Source organism: Zonotrichia albicollis, chromosome 4 (genome assembly GCF_047830755.1).
Source record: "Zonotrichia albicollis isolate bZonAlb1 chromosome 4, bZonAlb1.hap1, whole genome shotgun sequence".
NCBI classification, from domain to species: Eukaryota; Metazoa; Chordata; class Aves; order Passeriformes; family Passerellidae; genus Zonotrichia; species Zonotrichia albicollis.
Window position 1 is genome coordinate 41,609,887 of NC_133822.1, and position 18,914 is coordinate 41,628,800.

Below are 18,914 nucleotides of genomic sequence, written 5' to 3' on the forward strand. Positions count from 1 at the left end.
AGCTTTTAGCTTGTTTGCCCCTACATTAAATGCAAGATAATGTATCTGACTGCTTAAAGATTTTGTTGTCAAGACATAAAACTTTTTCCAAATTATTGTCTTTTATTTTCCAGGTTGAAAAGTGTTTGAATAAGCAAATCTGATTTGATTTTACCTGATACTACAGCTCCATGAGTAATTTACTTTTATTGTGTCATAAATGAACTCCATGACATTTTACTCTTAGTTCCGAGTGCATTTTTTATGAAAGCAGTCTATAAAGTTTTGTTTGTGAAGCAATAACTCTGAACATGTTGGCATAAGTTACAAAGCCCTAAGTGGTCTGGGACATGTTTTATTCTTTGCTTTGTCTCTTAAGCCATTGAGTTCACCTGGAGTGCTTCTGTTGTCAGTTCCAGTTCCAGTAATGGACAGGAAAATATTTGCCAGGAAAAATGCTCAGTTCTAGAACTTGTTTCCAGCTGGACTGCTAGTCCTGCTAGACGTTAGGGCACAGAGCAAAGCATTTTTGTGTTTCTTCATAAGAAAATCCACATACTTCTTATCTTAGGAGACTTAGTGGGGAAATTGGTTACACCTGAAGTTTCTAAAAGGATTTTGTGCTTGTGGATATTAATTAGCTTTGTGATTTTCTTTTCTCTAGGATAGTTGGTAATACATTGTGAATTATTTATTAGGGGTTTTTTGAATGTAAATCCAACCAGATGCTTTGGCAGTGGTGACATATTTCATAGATATGAATGTCAATAAATAAATAAATAGCTGTGGGTGCCTCTCACAGGCAAGATTCAGGAATTGTCAGAAGAAAAAAGGTAAAAACAGAGTGGCTATTTTGACATTGAGTCAAAATGGTCTTTTTGGCTGATGTCATAGCTTTTCTTTTCTTCAATATCCTCTGAATTCTTTTGTGGTATTTCCCAATAAGCTATGTCAGTACTGTAAGTAGTAGGTGTCATTTCTGGAAGGACATAGAATGAATTTTGCAAAGTGCTGAGAGCATACTGGTTACAAGGACACACCTTACAAAACCAACTTCCATTCAAAATATCTTACCCTCAAAGTCCAGGTACAAGACCTTGAACTTAATAAGGGAAATTTTATACTACAGATACAGCCTTCTGCTGCTCTATGCAAACGATCCAAGAGCAGACACGAGCACTTTTACTCATTGTTTACAGCTGTCCAACAAATACTCCCTGTAAATGTATTTCAGGCTACAGGTGGCTCATGAACTATTCAACTGCCTTTGAGTATGTGCTTCTCTCAAGGCTCTGACTCATATTCACTAAGCAAACAGCTGTGGTGGCTAAGGCCTTACTGCCTCTTCTCCCCCATCCCAGCTGTTTGTTACTGACCCTTTGCCAGAAATTCTTGCTCCCGTTCCAGATACAGCAAAACCTGCTGCACCTCAGCTGCTCCAACTCATAATCTGGTGTCTTACTGCAAAACAGCTTCTACTGCTCAGTTAAGCTCATGTACAGGGCTGTAAAATTGAACAGCTGAGGTGCAGTAAAAGGCTCTTTTCTGCCAGCTCTTTAATTGGGAGCTATATCTTCTTGAAAGATGTGCTGATTTAACTAGTTCAGCAAGACCTACCAGGGCTTGTACCTGCAAGACCTACATGGTCTCCTGACCATGTACTGGCACTGCACTGCTTTTAGCTGTCTAAAAATATTATAAATAAAGTTAAGAAGTTTTGATGCATGTAATAGCACCAAGTACAGTAACAGCACATCATTTGACAGTTTTTTGTTTTAACAACCTGCATAGTAGTTATGTATATGAGTATATTCACTTTAAAAGTAGAAATTCTCTACTCTTCTCTAAGCAAGTACCTAAAATCCCTTGAACAGCAAAGATGTATGAACATAAGATGAGAAAATTCAATCAGAATTTGCAAAACTATTCTCAAATGGTTTTGCTCACATCTATCTCAAACTTAATATTAAAGCAGACAGAAAAAAAAAACACTTGGTGTTTTTCAGTCTTTTCAGAGTAAGTGAAAAGGGTGTTTCTGTAAAAGTAGCTACTCTGACTTAGATTAATGTGCAGTAAGTGTTTTCAGGAATATTCCATTCAGGCCGGCCCTGTAAAAATCAGTGCACAAGGAAAGATCATACACAACACATATCAATCTCCATTAACTGGATTGTACAAGAAATACAGCAGCTAAAAATTTGGTCAGATATGTAGGTTTCCATGGGAAGAAAATATCTTCTGCTCCAACTGAAGTCAATCTATTACTATACTACACAAGTTGTAAAACATCCAGACAGAAAATTCCCAGGAAACTAATCAGTTGTTCTTTATAACTGACAGTAAAACTGCACCACTGTTGAATTAACACTTGCCAGACAAACAGGTCAGCCACCGAAACACAGCCCAATTTGCATTGTTTTACAAACATAATGTGCTGTGAAGTAGATTAAAGCAGCTGTTGCTTAGAATCAAACTGAAGAGAAATTCAAATTATTTATACTGTTAGACTTCTCCACATTAACAGCTGCTTCAGACCTTTTGCCTTGAGGGAAAGTACAGATGGATTTTGTAATACGAAAAGCACAGTACATGGGACTTCATTTATTGGAAATAACAACATTTTTAACAGGGAAAGATTAATACCAATGATGATGCAGCTTAATAAGACTTTCATGAAAACAAGTAACTTTTACTAGCATGATCGCAGCTTGGGACATAGGCATGTTGGATATATAATTACTCTGATTACAGGGAAAATTGAAGGAATTTGACTATAATTTCCCTGTAGCTAGTTGTCCTGAATATGAGATCCATCACACCTATTTTTGCAACAGCAGATTTCCAAAGGGCAGAACAATACTGGTGACTCTCCATTCTGCTCTACAGTTATTGATGATGCTTTCAGCTAACAAGAATTAGTGCTTTCTGAATGTAGCCCCTTCCTCCAGCATTCACCTCTTCTGCTGCTGTGCCATTTACTCTGGCTGTGAAACCCAGGAAGAGAGAAGGTGTACCCAAACTTATTATTATTATTTGTTATTATTTACCTTCAACAGTTTTGCTTTGTTTTGTTATTGCTTCACTTCACAGTTACAACAATCTTCCATGCAAAAAATTTATAAGGCAAAAGCTTTTATTTGTTCCCAGAGCAAGCTGAAGCCTTTGAAGCAAAAAGTTTTAAAAAATAAGTGTATTTTATCATTCCTTAAAATTCCCTTTGGACCCTGAAATTACACATTCACAGAAATACAGAATGGTTGAGGTTGAGAGAGATTTCTTGGAGATCATCTTTTCCAAGCCCACAACTAAAGTAATTGGCTCAGGACTGTGATCAATAGAGTTCTGAATATCTATACGTACAAAGACTCCACAACTCCTCTGGACAATCTTTTCCAGCTGTTGTTGCACCAGCTTCACAGTAAAAATATTTTTTCTTAGCCACACACGGTGAATACAGACTCATGAGAACATGTAATATCCTAATTATTGCTTAACAGAGTAATCTTTCTATTGAGTTTCATTTTTCTTCTACATGCTTTATGGACTCAACCATTTGTCTTCTGCTGGTACCCTCCCCTATAACCCCCAGTGGATCCATTTAACCCTATTTAAGTTGACACTCTTCCATTTTATTCAGCGGAGGTGATATTTTGTACTAGGGGAATAAATCCTAGAGAAACTATTCTAGTTTTACACTATGCACAAATAGAATTAGGCTGCTCCTATCTAATCTAAAATATACCTCAATTATTATGCAATTAACATCAAAATGTGATATGATTCATGGAAAAAGCATTCAACAATTAGCAAGTATATCTGGCTACAGTACCTTAGTAATCCTCCTGGGGGAAAAAAATACATAATTAATATATTTCTGTAAGGAATCATCTGATTTCCTATTTAAGTTTTCAGGTTACTGGAATGACCCCATAAGGAAATTCTGACCATTGCAATAGCTTTGCTTTCTCTGTCGTTTTCATAGCATCAATCCAGACAGTCAAGCAAAATCCGGCAGGTAGAAATGCCAAAAAATCTTATCTCAGATACTCTATACTTCCATTGGTATAGAAGAATTTGGAGTCTCAAGCTAATTTTCGATCATGTAGCATATATATCATTCAAAACAGCAGGAGAATAACAGATTAGGACAGGCCTGAGAAATCTTTTCATGAGTTCAGAATATCTACCATCACTGTGGTTCTGGCTGTTAGGAGGAGGGGCTGGAAGTAGGAATATTCTCTTATCTTTTTAGAGTTGAGACTCACCATTTTCTGTTCCAGGTTGGGATCTAAAATTTACCATCAGAAAAAGCTATCACTCTTATTAGAACAATTGTGTGTGTTTGTTTATTTATTTATTTATTCATGAAGAAACTGAAATGAGATTCATCTGACATTGAATCTCCTCAATGTACCTCCATGGTCTTTGATGGAAGAAGTATAAGGTCTTAAATAAATACTTGAAGTAGACAGCTGTCCTAAACACACACACACACACAAATGCAAAACAAACAAAACAAATAAACAAACACAACAATAACAAAAAAAGAAAATAAAAACCAAACCAAGGAATACCTTGACAATTTATTACAGATCTCTACCTTGCTGTTTCAAACTGTGTTTCATCCCCAGTCATCAGAGGGAGATCTGATAACTGATCCAAGCAATCCTCCTCTTCTCTAACTTCTTGTTGTCATACAGTGGCATGGATCACACACATCTGTGTAGACAACTGGTGGTTGGCTGTACTTAGAGTCAGCTGACAGAGATGCATACAAAGGGAGAGAAGACAAGGTGGCACTTGATATGACCTAGTTTGCAGTCACCCAGAGACCCAAAAGCTAATATTCTCCAAAAGAAAGGCCAACATGTGAAGAGTAAATCCATATCTAAACAGCAAGCACAGTTGCTGTAGGTAAGCCAACTGGCAGCTCTACCTGCATGTGCTCCCTGGGAGAGGATCACCTGCCAGGCAGCTGCAGAAGCCTGGCAGGTTTGCACACACACATACACACTCTGTCAACACCATTCACACAGGAAAGGAGAGGAAAGGAAGGAAAACTGGATCTAGATCTCCACTGAGATGTCCCCTGAGCAAAGTGATGGTACATCTCTGCCTCCTCCCAGTTTATTTCTTCTCCCTAGAGCAGCTTTTCCAGGTCAGTAACAGACTGTGCCATCTGCCCTGGCTGGGAGGAATATGGTGAAAACCCCAGAAGAACAGACAAATCCTGGTAGGGGGAAAACATTGCTAAAAAGCAGCTCCTCAAAGCAAAATGCTTGGAGTGAGTTCTGGTGTGAGTCACCAGCCAAAAGACAAGGCAGAGCAGCACAAATGCTGTTACGGTGAATGCGTACCCAGTGCGAAGGGGACAAAATTCCCTTTTAGGTGCCGCTGCACAATAGCACAACTGTCCCGTACCTGCAGGTCAGCTTCGCAGGTAATGATGCTTTTTCCTGTCACAAAACCCACAAAGTGCCTTCTCTGAGCATTTTCCTCCTAATGCCCTCAAGGTATTCAAGCTACTGCTGCTCAGAGGCAATACATTTTCACACTTGTGCTCTCTTCCTTTCACCTTCCACCTCACCACCCCATCTGAGTCCTTAAGGGCTGTAATTTGTTTAGTGGTTGAGTTTAGTTGTTCTATAGAGACAAGAAAGTATACCTGAGCTTTTAGCAGCATGACTCACTTGAAAGCTAGTTTTCATGCCCAGCACAATAGCTGAAGTCAGGATCCATTTTGCATGTGCTGTAAGAGGGTTCAGAGCTGCCTTGTTGTAGGAGGGTGTAAGGGAGCAGGCAATTACAGCCCACAGGTACAGGTATCCACCTACCCTGACAGGCTCCTGCAGAAGTCTTTTTCTGTGATTTTTTGCTCATGCATACGGGAATGACTGGATTTATAGCAGTTCTCAGGAGAGGCAGGTACTTAAGGATTTGGAGACATAAGGGCAAGTTCTTCTCTTGAACCCACATGGTGGATTGAAGAGGAGAAATTAGCAGTATGAAATAAAGCCAGGTACTGTGACTCTTTCTCGTAGGTAAATATTTCTTTAATTTTTTGGTATATCCAGCTGTGGCCTGTAGCAGAAAGGAATATCTCATAATGAGCTCTGTTATAAATGGCTCTGAAACACAGAGTGTTGGAATGCCACTAAAAATATTTTGTCTGTGGCTTTTGCTAAGGCTCAGCTCCTCAGGAAATACTTTCATTGTTTAATGCTGTCATTTTGTACATATCCAATATTTTCTTAATCTGTCACTGGGAATAGTTTATTTATAACATATAACAAGCTTATTTTCCAATTGCATGCTGTAAATATGTCTTAACCGTCTTGCCAAAAAAACTAACTATTCACTATGGCTGCTCAGTTATAGACATTTAATCACTTTATTAGCTTTTAAAAATACCAGAAGTATGTGTCAAATCCTCCCCCTTTTTTTCCACTGAAATCGTGGACATACAAGTTTGAGTCAGGATTTAGCCCTGAATTTGTCATTCACATCTCTCCAGAAGAAATACCAAGGGGCAGAGGGATTTAAAGACACCTACTCCATGTTTCTTACCTGGCACTTAAAAATTTGCCACTAGCCCATGATAAAAGCAACTTATGGAGCTAGAAAACAAGGAAACCCTCTGGTCTTGCTGGAACATCTATTGAGAGACTTCAGTGCTGCCTTAAGCTGTCTCTTGTTCTCCCCTGGAAAGTATGAAGGGAGCAAAAAAAGACTCTCCCTTTCTGAGGTCTTGGGATTGTTATATAGATTTCCTGCTGCATTTTACAGCTGGCATCCAGGTAAAGCTTATAAAATGTGTTTCATAAGCAGTACAACATATTCTGTCACAGATCCTGTTTGCTTGGAGGAGCTAATTGATCAAAGAGTTTTGTACTCTAAATGTTGCTAAGTCTATACACGTGTGTGCCTGTGTGTGTGTGTGTATGTAGAGGATAAAAATGAAGCTATGTGGAGTTCAAAGATCTTGCTAAAGCATTCATACATCTGCCAGCAAGTCTGCTGACAGTTTAGGGTTTTTAATATATTTACACAGCTGAAATATATATACTTTTATGGGGAACATTTTCCATCATTAGCTTTCCAACAGGTTAAGAAGGTTATTCATAGATATATCTACACACAATGAGCCAAACTCTGCTCTCAGCTGTAACAGTAAATACAGAGTCACTCATTAAAATTGATTGCTTTTCCTTTTTTTTTTTTTTCCATTTAACTTGTACCTGGTAACAAAAAGGAATTTGTCCTCCCTGTATTCCAAGATCTCAGCAAGACTGCTGACCTTCTGTACCCAAGCAGATAATCTGATGGTCATGTCTGTGTCAGAGCAGTGGAAACAGCCTGCCAGCACTTAGTGTGTTCTGCAGTCATATGCTTTGGCTGATAAGATGATAGGAATCAATCTTTCTGCAAGTAATGTCCAAAGGTTGCCTCTAGGACTGTTATTAATTCACAAGGGCTGCTTCTACCTTACTAGTGTCTAAAAGATAGTCAAGAATTTCCTCAGATATATATTTCTTCTGACTAAAAGCCATACATGCACTTCAGTCACACTTAGAGCGAATTTTCATTAGAACTCATTAAAATGTGGCTTGTGATATGGGCCCAAAGCTGATACTGCCTCTGCAAGTGGAAACCTTTAGTAAATGCACTTCAGTGCTTAGAAAGTAATTCCAGATTTCTGCTACTATCTGCTAGAGACTGGAGTTTGTTCTTTGTTCAGTCACTCTTTTTAACTGATATGGTTAGACAAGTTTTTAGAGCAAACATTCTTTTTCAGCTGTGTCAAGAGATTTTTAAAAGCTGCCTTGTCAACTATCTTAATGTGGTGGCTCCATGGCTGTAGGGATGCTGTGTCTCAGCACTGCCTGCACTGCTGTTGCTTTCCACTGCAAGAAACTCGATGGATGAAAAGGAGCTGGGGAGGACTATGTCAAACCAGAAATACAGGGATCTCCACAGAGAGTAAACTGCACAGTTTTCAGGATCATTTTAATTTATGCATGAGGAAATAATCAAAGTCATCTGAGAAACCTGGGATGCACTCCTGCAGTATATTAGCAAACTAAGCAGGCTGTAAGGCCAAGGTTGGATGTTGGCAAAGCTTGGATGTTGCCTAAACTGGATGATATCTCTATCAAAGCAGTCTTTTCTCTTTGCAAAAGCTAGTTACAAAACAGTGAATTCCCACACAGCGTGGCATTCCATCTCATTGCAGGACAAGCTGCAAGACAAACATGGAAATCACTGAAGTGAATTAGACTGGAAACTATCTTCCACAGGGGCCAAATCTTTTCACATATTTCTACTCTACCAGACAGAACTAAGCCCTGACCCCCCCAGTTTAATTCTCTCAGTGAACCTGGAGTGAGTCCCAAATAGGTCCTAGATTTCCAATTTAATATGGGACTTCCTTTCAATATAAGGATTGGGGTGAAATATGGGAATGTTACCTATTTCTACATTTGTTATACTTTTTCAATAGAAGCCACTAAATCTAGATTGAAGCACGTGCAGTTATCAGCCTTCTACACCCTGCTCTGCCCAGTCCTCCCACTGCTACCTCCAGCCACCCCTGCCTGTCAGCAGCAGGGACAGGAAGGGGACACGAGCAGTGAGACAGACACTGGGGACCACAGAGGGTCACGGGGTGCTTTGTGCAGCACTTGTGTGGCAGCAGCTGAGCAAAGAGCAGGTGGGAGGGGTGGTTCAGGTGGGACATGGTCTGAGTGACGGTCTCACTGCCACTCAGTGGGCTCTGTGTGCGGGGCTGCTCCCCCCAGGATGCCTGCATGCACTGCCCAGGGCTGGAGCTACCTGCAAATCCCAGCTGCCTTCAAGGTCTGCTTTAGCTTGCCTGAGCAAAGGTATCCCCGAGGTCTGGTTACACAGTGGTTTCTGTCACGTGCAAAGGAGGAGGGAGGATTTTTCAAGGAAAGGGTATTAAAGTCTGTGATAAGATGCTGAGAAACCCAAACATAAACTCCCTCAAAAATAATAGTAACTGTGTGAGAAATTCTTCATTTCAAGTGTTTGTATAGTGTAGCCCTATATAATGTTACAAGCTGTAGTCCTGAGTGTTGCAATCTTAACTATACACCAGCATGTGTTTTTAAATGTAATGCGTTTTGATGTCCTGTTTGCATTGGACTCACTACTGTAGGTCTCTGCAGGACACTGTTTACAAAAGAGATTACCAAAAATAAAAATTACAAAACAAAGTGGTGTAAGTTTCAGAAATGGGAGTAGGAATGCCTCCCTCCGGAAGTTTTTGCCACAAGTCCATACATAAACAAGGCCAAAGGGACTCATTATAAATCAAGCTATTTTCCTATTATCTCAGTGAGATGGGGGATCGACAGCTATCCTGGTCTTATTTTGCAGGCTGAAACCTGGAACTAGTTTAAATCTACTTTAATCTAGTTCACAGTTCATGGAACAGCTGTATTGAAACAGAACTTTTTTGAGTTGAGTTCTGTACCTTCTAGATGAAAAAAAAAACATGAAAAGTACTTCTTGTTTATCAATAATTTATCTTTCTAGAAGCATAACATGATGAAGTTAGCTCCTTTCTATGCCACCAAGATGGACTCAGCTCTGGCTTTTGCACTGGCTTACAATTAAACATGTTATTAGTGGGAAGAATATTAAATTTTCCTGTCACTCTCTTTCCTACTCCACCCCTCAGATTTCCAATTTATTGCACTAAAAATTTGTAGTACAATATGAGCTGCTCTTGCTTTATCTCTTTTCTTTTCCTTCCTTCCTTCCTTCCTTCCTTCCTTCCTTCCTTCCTTCCTTCCTTCCTTCCTTCCTTCCTTCCTTCCTTCCTTCCTTCCTTCCTTCCTTCTTTCCTTCTTTTCTTTTTCCCAAATATTAAATTTTAACCCTCTTGGATGACGAAGGCAACATATTTGTCATCTAGAACACTACTGAACAATTACTAATGTTCACCTTATCCCTGATGAAAATAATTTCATCACCACTCAATGATATCCTTAGTTTCTGTTATAGGAGTATATAGAAGTCTTGCTCATCATCAAGGTCCCTTCAGCCTAAATGCTGTTTGATTATATATTCTATAGTTTTATGGCACAGCAGAGTGTGAGGAGCTGGGAGACAACATAACTTTGTCAATGTCCCATTTGCCTGAATAAATTAACTTTCACAATCTTAATGGTCAAATGGCATGCTGGTGTTACTATAGTGATTCTGATTTAGGAATATGTACAGAGCTGGTAAGGACTTCAAACTAGTGTACCATGTCACTCTACATATCAATAGAAACAATCCCTGCCCCAAAATTCCTTATAGCCTGAATAGGCAACACGGACGAGAGGGTACCTGGAGAACAAAGGCACAGAAAGGACAATATCCATGGTCACATCCACTGGCCTGTTCCTGAGAGTGAGCTATGCACTCAGCTACCTCCTCTTGCTGCTCCAGCAGCAGAGGCAGTCTTAAGGACATGAGAGCTGTGAAACTTAACTCAGTCAGGCAAGGCGACATCCTTCCTAATTATGTTGTGCAAATAGACTCATGAGTGAAGTGTGTTCACATCAACACTTGAAGGAAATAAATATAAGCCCTGCTTGTTTCAACAGCTCCTGGCTATAAATCTAATAGGAGATAGCTTTGTACAAGATCAGATCTGAGTTGGACACATGGTCTCCTGCATTGTCACGCTGCTACTGAGCCTGGCTACAGGAAAGAAATCTGCCTGAGCAAGGATTTACCACTCCAGGCAAGTGATGCACTCTGGTTTATAAGTATAAATTTCCAGAGGTAGGAGAAGTGTTTTGTTTCTTGGCCACAGTAGATGCTGACACATGCCTTAGCTGGGATCCGCTGCGCTCCTTGCTGATGGCTGTAAGGTGGCACAGTAAATGGATCCTGTGCTGGCTGACAATATCACAGTGACAGATGAGTATTATGACAATCACAAGGTACTGGATAATCACCTCTGTTACTTGCTTGCTGCCTGAGAATTAGGTCTCCTCTTCAGAATAAGGAGCAATTTTACTGCAGTCAAACTCCGTGATTTTGTGCTGCTCCAGACAGGACTCTGACCTGAAGCTGGCCCTACATATTTTTCTCAAAGATTGAGAATAACGTAAATATTTGAAGATTATGCTTCATTTTAGATATATTGGCCACTGAATGTAGGTGTTCACTTCATCTTCAGGAAATGTGAGCTACAGATCGTCCAAGGTAACGGCTATTATTTATAACTCTGTAATGACTGGTACTCTGTAACATGAGCAACTGTATCACTGAGATTTTTCACTGTGACTGAAGAATTTTTGTAAGTGCCTAGTCAACAACTATGTACCATCATATATATAAATTTAAAAAATAATCTGAGAAAGCATAATACTAACTCTTTTTGGAGAAAAGCCCTCAGTTCAGGTTTTATGCAGCAACAGAAGAAACAAGGGCTGTTTACCACAGCACACATGTCACAAAAGCTGCTGGTATTCAGCTGAGCGTCTGATTTCTCAGTTTGAAAGAACAGTCCACTGGGTGCAGTTAAAATGCAAAGGAGAATATAAAAAAGTGGAATCCTGAGTGGGTGAATAAGCAGTTTCTTTGAAGCTCAAATCTGACATATTTCAGAGCTCAACAGAAGCAAAAATCGATTCTCAGATTACTCTTCTTTCTAGCTTTGGATGAACTTGAAAGGAGAGCTGACACCAGCATGTACAAACATGTCCACAACCATTTCTGGGCCCTTTGCATTTCCAGGAACAGGCAAAAAGAGCCAACATGCGGAAATAGCTTGGCAAATAGACACAGAACATTGTCTCTATTTTTTTACTGCTCTTACCTTCTTTGAGTGACTGACCCCAGAAGATTTGGGGTTTCTGTTTCCTAAAGCTCCCAGTTGCATATTTGTCCCCTGAGGAATGTTAGCTACAGATTCTTCATGAGAACAGAGACAACGCGGCTCTGCCTTCTGCATCAGCATCTCCAAGATCAGACAAGTACAGGGAGGTGTGTTATTCCTCCCCTCCTTACCTTCCCTTCAGCCAACAAACCTCCCTTCTGCACCTGATGAGTAGAGGAAGAAAGAAGAGATGGAGAGGGAAGTATGAAAGAAGAGCAATTTGTGGTTTATCCAGAGAAATTTCTCAGCAGATTAGGGCCACTGGATCATCACTCAAGCACAACCTGGGGCTGATATCTGAAGATGTCGAACCACATGGTCAGCTTTGCAGGTGGAGCCTGAGTTCTGGTGGTGCCCTGAGAACTTGCATGGGATGGGAACCTAGTCCAGCACATTGCTCCACAAATAACAGTGTAATCCAAGTCAAGGGCTCAGCCTCAACCACCCTTGGCCATGAGATACTGGTGGCAGGCTCCCATCCTTACCCATCTGGTGGACCATCTGTCCAGGAACACTGACCCTTCAAACCCAACCCCTTACAGAAAATGTTCACACGTCTCAAGCCCTTTGAAAACCATGGGGTGGCAATTTTCTGTACAAAATGCCATGCTTGGTGAAGAAAAATATTTTGTAGGAATTTTATTCACAATTATTCCTGATTAACTGAAATAAAAATTTATAGTGTATTATTTTGATTATCTAAGTACTGCTGCTACACTAGGAAAAGTGATTCGCCCAGCAGCAGGGGGTTCACAGGCTCTTCCCATCACTTTACATTCTGCTTTGAGCAACATCCAAACTCAATTTAACATTTGTAGTCTCTTCCTAGGGCTGTTATGAGGTAATGGTTCTCTGAATCTAAATCTTATCTGCCCAGCTGCAATTTTTATATTTTCTTCTGACTGTGTTAGTCACATAAGATTGAAGAACATGAGAATTTAGTAAATCTTTCAGAGGTTAAGATTACAAAGGGTGGAATTTGTTTCATCGTCAACTTTATTAATAATCTACAGTCTGAACTGGATTTGAAATTGAAGTGAGTAGCACTCTAACAAAAGAAATAAAATGCATCATGAGCAACATTTTGTCTATTAATGTCTGCTACTTTTCAGTTATAATAATGGAAATAGATTAAATGTACAACAAAGACTGAAGAAAAAAAATAAAATCTCTTTATTCCTTTCCTTCTCTACTGTTGCTCAAATAAGATATTAAGGTATACATTGTCATTAAAAAATTGGTTTATAATCTTTATTCAAGCAGTACTCCAATAAAGGCAGAAAAATTAAGTTTTTCAGAATATAAATTGAGTATCATTGATCTGTACATAGATCTACCACCTTTCAGATGCCATCAGCTGTGGAGTTTATTATATTTTAGGCATGAACTCTATCTTTACAGGGAACAGCGAGGCCTAGGTTGTGGCTGCCATTTCTGTGTGATGTGTAAATGAATGCATGAGTGTTTATGGACATGTAGATGTCCCTCTCTAAAACATCTTACATGAAACTTTTCTAAGGATTAGGCAGCTGATCAGCTTCTGTAAACTTTTCATCATTTGTCCAATCTCTCTCACTGCCTTCCAAAGGGAAATTCTCTCCCCACGAAAATGTGCACAAATTGCTTGCCCAGAAAGGAAATCAAGGACTCAAAAATTGTGATCAACAGAATGCATTTTGAAGATAGCCAGTCCTGAGAAATGTCATCTTTGTCAGACTAATTTCTATTCTCTAGTTTTTGAATTTGGGTTGTTTTTAAATGATGCAAGCTGAGGTAATATGCCATGTGGTTGTGGAGCTGTATCACAGGGTAGACCACTGTCCTTGGTGGTACGAATGTCCTGGAAAAGAGACACAGCTCTGGGAACTGTGGCTCCTACCCTGCCTGTGCACCTTATCAAATCCGTATCAGCACTGTTTAAAAGCCAGAGCACAATTTCCATGCCATGTCAAAGATCCATTTTGAAAAATATCCTTACCAATCAGAGCAGTTCTGCTTTGATAATCCATTACTATGCATAATTTCAGGGTGACATCAAACAAGGAGGCACACGCATTTTTTTGCTGTGCGCTACAATAGTGATAATGTGAAAAGGAGAAAGAGTTAATTTTTAACCCTCTTGGAGGTGGAGAAAAGCAAAATGGCTGTTACCCTCCATCTTCAAAATGTGAGTCACTAAACATGAAGATATGTTTATTGCAGAGTTTTTACATCATATTTAAATGGCCCATCATTCAGGGCTTAGGCATAGTCACAAGTCACAATATTCTTCCACTTCTCATAAAAGTGAGGTAACTAACCTGTGAGATACTTACTTTATACAGGCAATTTTCTATCAAAGATATTTTTATATTTGATCAGTATGTATCCCAAACTGCTTATAGTGTCAAAAGAGTCTTCAGCCTGGAGTTGTGATGAAGAGGAGTGTGTAGCCTTTTACATGGTGGCCCTTCCAGTCAACAACAGTTCACCAGTATGCCCAATTGCCAAAAGCCAAAGAGAGACAAAAGTTACTTCTCTGATACTTCTCTGATCACCCTCTGGTGATCCAGAAGGAAGACCATATAACACGTAGGTGTGATAAATTGGATTCAATCTCTCTAATGAAAAGAGAGTTGCAAGGTTTTTTAGGGTAAGATAAGAAGGCTACAAACATCTCTGAGTAACTTCTGGTGAAACCAGAGTAGTGTCTTCGTTAAAGGCTTTTATGACCCTATCCAGCTCCCTTGTTTCTTGCTCTTATTATTACTGTATGTATTAGAGAAGAACCAGCAAATGAATTTAGTGCAACAAGGGAGAAGAGAGCAAGGAAGAATCAGAAACAGAGCCAGAACAAATACTGGCAGCTATCCTTCAGAAATGCCTCAAAAGACATTTACGGGATGAGTGTTCCCAGAGGAGAGCTTAGAAGTATCACCAAAAGAGTGGCTTCTTAGCAAGTTTCTGCTGTGTGAGGGGAAATGGGACTTTGCATACTCCTTTTAAACAGACAGTTTGGCAGCAAAGATGATCAGTTCTGCTCACTCCATCAGTGAGCTAAAATTTATTTTCCTATTGGATCATAGCCAAAGCTAATTTGTGCCATGGAAAGATTACGATTGATTTCGGTTCCAGTGGATGTTGTCCTTAGGCCCCAAACATAGGCTTCCTGTTGCACCCCTCTTAATGCAAGGCTTGCAGAGGGAGACTCAGCCTGGCCTTCATCTGTCCCATTGCAGGTTTGACTTGCACTTGAAAGCAGTGCCTCCCTAAAGTACAGCAGGGAAACAATGTCATTTCTTACCTGCCTTTGGCCTATGGAGATGAGTCTTGTTCAAGAATTGTTTTCCATACAGGTTGCAAAGTATTCTAAGGCAGGGATTTTGAAATCAGTACATCTTTCTGTAACAGTAACTGAAATTTCCTATTAGCAGCTCTACCCAGAGATGCCAGCAAGAGAAGTACTTAAGTATATCTTTAAGGTGAATGGCAATTCTGTTGAATTAAGCACATAGGCAAGAGTTTTACTGACTGGCTTCTCTTGGTAGAGTACATAAACAAATGAAGTCCATAAAAACAAAAATAATGACAATATTCAAAATAATTTGGTCTTGGACTCAGAATGAAGCAAATTTAGAAATAAATTAGAAAAATAATTTCTGGGTTTAACTGACCTTTTCCTCTGGATTCAAATCCTGGTGGCACACAATTACCGATGTAAAATAAGAAACATGGTGTCTAATTTAGGGAAATATATCAGATGCGAGGAAAGCAACTGTTAGAGAATGGTATTCATGAAGAAAGGTTAACACGACAGATTATTTTGAATGTTTTTGTGTGTGTTTATTTTTGCACTTAAAGCTAGATCACATAAGTAGCAGAGATGTCTATTTTCTCTGTGCCCAGCAGTGCACTGAGCAGCTGCAGGGGCAGAGCCGTGCTCACGGAGCTCTGTGTACGTCATGAGATGAGAGCCAGCAGCGTGTGCAGCAGGCACAGCATCAGCATCAGAGCCTCTTAAAGCTCCAAAGGAGCAGCTACATCCCTCGTGCCTCTGAGCAATGATGGATTTATGCAGTGGGCCCTCACAGCTCCAAGGGATACCTAATTTAAAACTCCGATCATTCAAATTCTCATATACATATATATATTTACTGAAGGGGCTGTGAGCCATTAAAAGGAAATGACTGAGAATAAACAAAATATTGTTTTGAGGAGGTGGCTATGTGTGCCATATAGCTTTTGTCAAAATACAAAGGCAGACATGTAAATCTCAGGTACTCAGCTGGGAAGAGGTGGGAAATTCAAAGCCAAGGCTGCTACTCTGTCCTAGGTTGGCCTTTTGGTGCCCTCTGATTTTAAGAACTTCACCTCGGTGTGTGTAATCTTGTTTATAAAATGTGTCACAGTACTTACTAACAGGGGTGCAAATTCTGCCTGCCTGCAATGCTGTTGCTGTGTGCATCTAGGATGAAATTGGCCTGAGGCAAAAGTGAATGCCACAATCCTGCCCTTCATTTTGCAGGATTGCTCTCTCAGTCAGCATCCCTTGTTTATCGCAAGTGGTCTGCATGGACTGATTTGAACCGTCCTTTATCATGTGACAAGAGAGGCAGAAATTATCAAGGAAACCATTAAAGCAAATGCTTACGAAGATGTCTGCTGCATTTGACCTACATTTCACCCATCTGTTACAAATCTGATTTATGGAAAAACTGAAATTATAATACTTCCTGAAAACCTAAACACTTTTAACTTGGCCTAATTTTGTTGAGTCACATCCTTTTTCTGATACCTATCTCTTTTCTTACTAAGCCAAGATACTTACATATAAGACATAGAATGATAATGTTCCTCAGTGCCAGCTGATTATTTTCTCTGATGTCAGACATGGGAGATGCATAACAGCATAGAAGTCAGGATAAGGAAGTGGTGGAGCAGCACCAAGTAGGAGAAATTACAGGCTTTGCAGTGTGATTGCCAGCTAGGAGCCTTAGCAGGTCAGCAATCTCAATGATCATTTATGCAGAGCAGATTTGCAGGGAACCACGCGTCTTTGTGCTAATTTCAGTGTCAGAGACATACAATGCTCTGTCACGTTGGGAAAGGGAGGGGAATGAGCAAAAGTGCTGCAGAAAAGGGTCTGGGAAATGAAGCTTCAATAAATTCTTCTGCAGTAAACCATCTGTTCCAATGGGAAATCTATGCTGTCATAAATCTGAGTGTTGTGGCTAGAAAGACGAAGGGCATGCAACCCAAATTTGTAGATACTGTGTCATGAAAATGCAGAATATAGCTGAGGCATTAACATGATAAAGTTGGATTCTTTTCTGGTTGGGAATACTTCTTGATAATGCTTTGGTCCCCTTTATTTAATTCATTACATAAGCTCAGTAGGTGACAAGGTTTGTAACAAAAACCTAACACATATATTGACAAAAAGTTGACCTGTGTTCATTTACTGTGAGTAATTACTGAGCATAGCAATGTGTTTTCTACTCCAAAATTTTTACGAGGGGAGGGTTCTGAAGAAATCACCAGACCTCCGACTCTTAGAGAAAAAGTCAGGTGAGTATCTGACAATAAGCAGGATTAACATACCTGAGCAAAATATGAATCTTCCCTCTCTGTGTCTTTTAATTCCTACCTGACTGAACAAAAGGTAGCAAGAGCAAGATGCAGCATAATTAATGATTTTTTAATTAAATTTCCTATTACCCACAACCCATATTCATTGACAAGAACTCCTTAAAGGCAGCAAAAAGAGACCAAAAATTAGTCTCAGTTCAAATAAATGTCTAATATAATCTTTTTTTTCCTATCTTTTAGTATTCACAGATGCACAATATGCCTGCTAATGTTGCTTAAAACAGGGATAATAACATCACAGGCAGGATAATACGTGTGCTCTGTGACAGAGCTCTTTTGAAAGGGATTTCTCTCTTTCTTCCATGACTTCCAATGCCTTATCCAATGTAATACAAATGAATTCTAACATAAATACCAATGGACGCCCTGCTTAACATTTGCCTTTTGTCAGTACCGTTCATGTACAGCTCAGTCACAGAAATGCAGTGGAAAATTCTGATATCCATGCAGGATTTTAGAAGAAAAAGGTAACTTATTTTTGCAGAACTGCCACTATCCAGAAAACATTGTAGCCCTTAGAACTGGGACAGGAGGTAATGCATACCAAGCATGTGGTATGCAAAAACATATTTTTGTCACTGTTGGGTATGCAAAGTCTTACAAGCTCACTTTCAAATGGGCATTCCTTTCCCTGTTCTATTCATTTCCACTGTTTGCTCAGAACCACAGTTTGAAAAATCCTTTATGCAGCCACAGAAAAATAATTTTTTGCACTTCGTATATATTTATATCTATTTGTTGGTATTGTAAATAAAATAAATAAGCCTATTAAAAATCAGGGTCCATCTCTAAGCAAGAAAGACTGGAATAAAAAATGTGCAGATTGATGGTATGATCAAGGCTTAGTCATAGCTAGTCACATAAAATGTCATATATGCACCTTTTGAAGTACAAGCAATTGTGTGTAAATATGCATTGAAATCCACTCATTTATTCATGTAGGACAATTTCAAAATCAGGAATTTTGGATGGACTAGAGGTCTAAGTCACGTTCTTCACATACTGATGCCAGCAAGTTTTTTCAGCATATCATATTGCTTACAAAATCTTATCATTTCCAGATGATCTTTATGATCAACATGTAAGATGCACAGCAGATGACTACTGGTCAGAAGTACTTGACTCTGAGTGGTTCTATTGGATCAAATCCCTGGACAACTTTTCTATTCTGTATCCACTGCTTTTGCATTTATTTAGCTCAGGGACAGGAACTCACTGTAACAGGTTTTATTTGCTAGAATGCCCCTGGGACAAAGATGTCCTTTCTGTGAGATGGTTCCAGGAATTGGCTACTTACAGAAATATGGAAGCTAAAGATTGCATATCCAGCTGTGCTGGGATTTATATGCACTGTGGAACTGTGATTTGCCCATGCCTCTGAATGCTGAAACTGCCTTATCAAGGG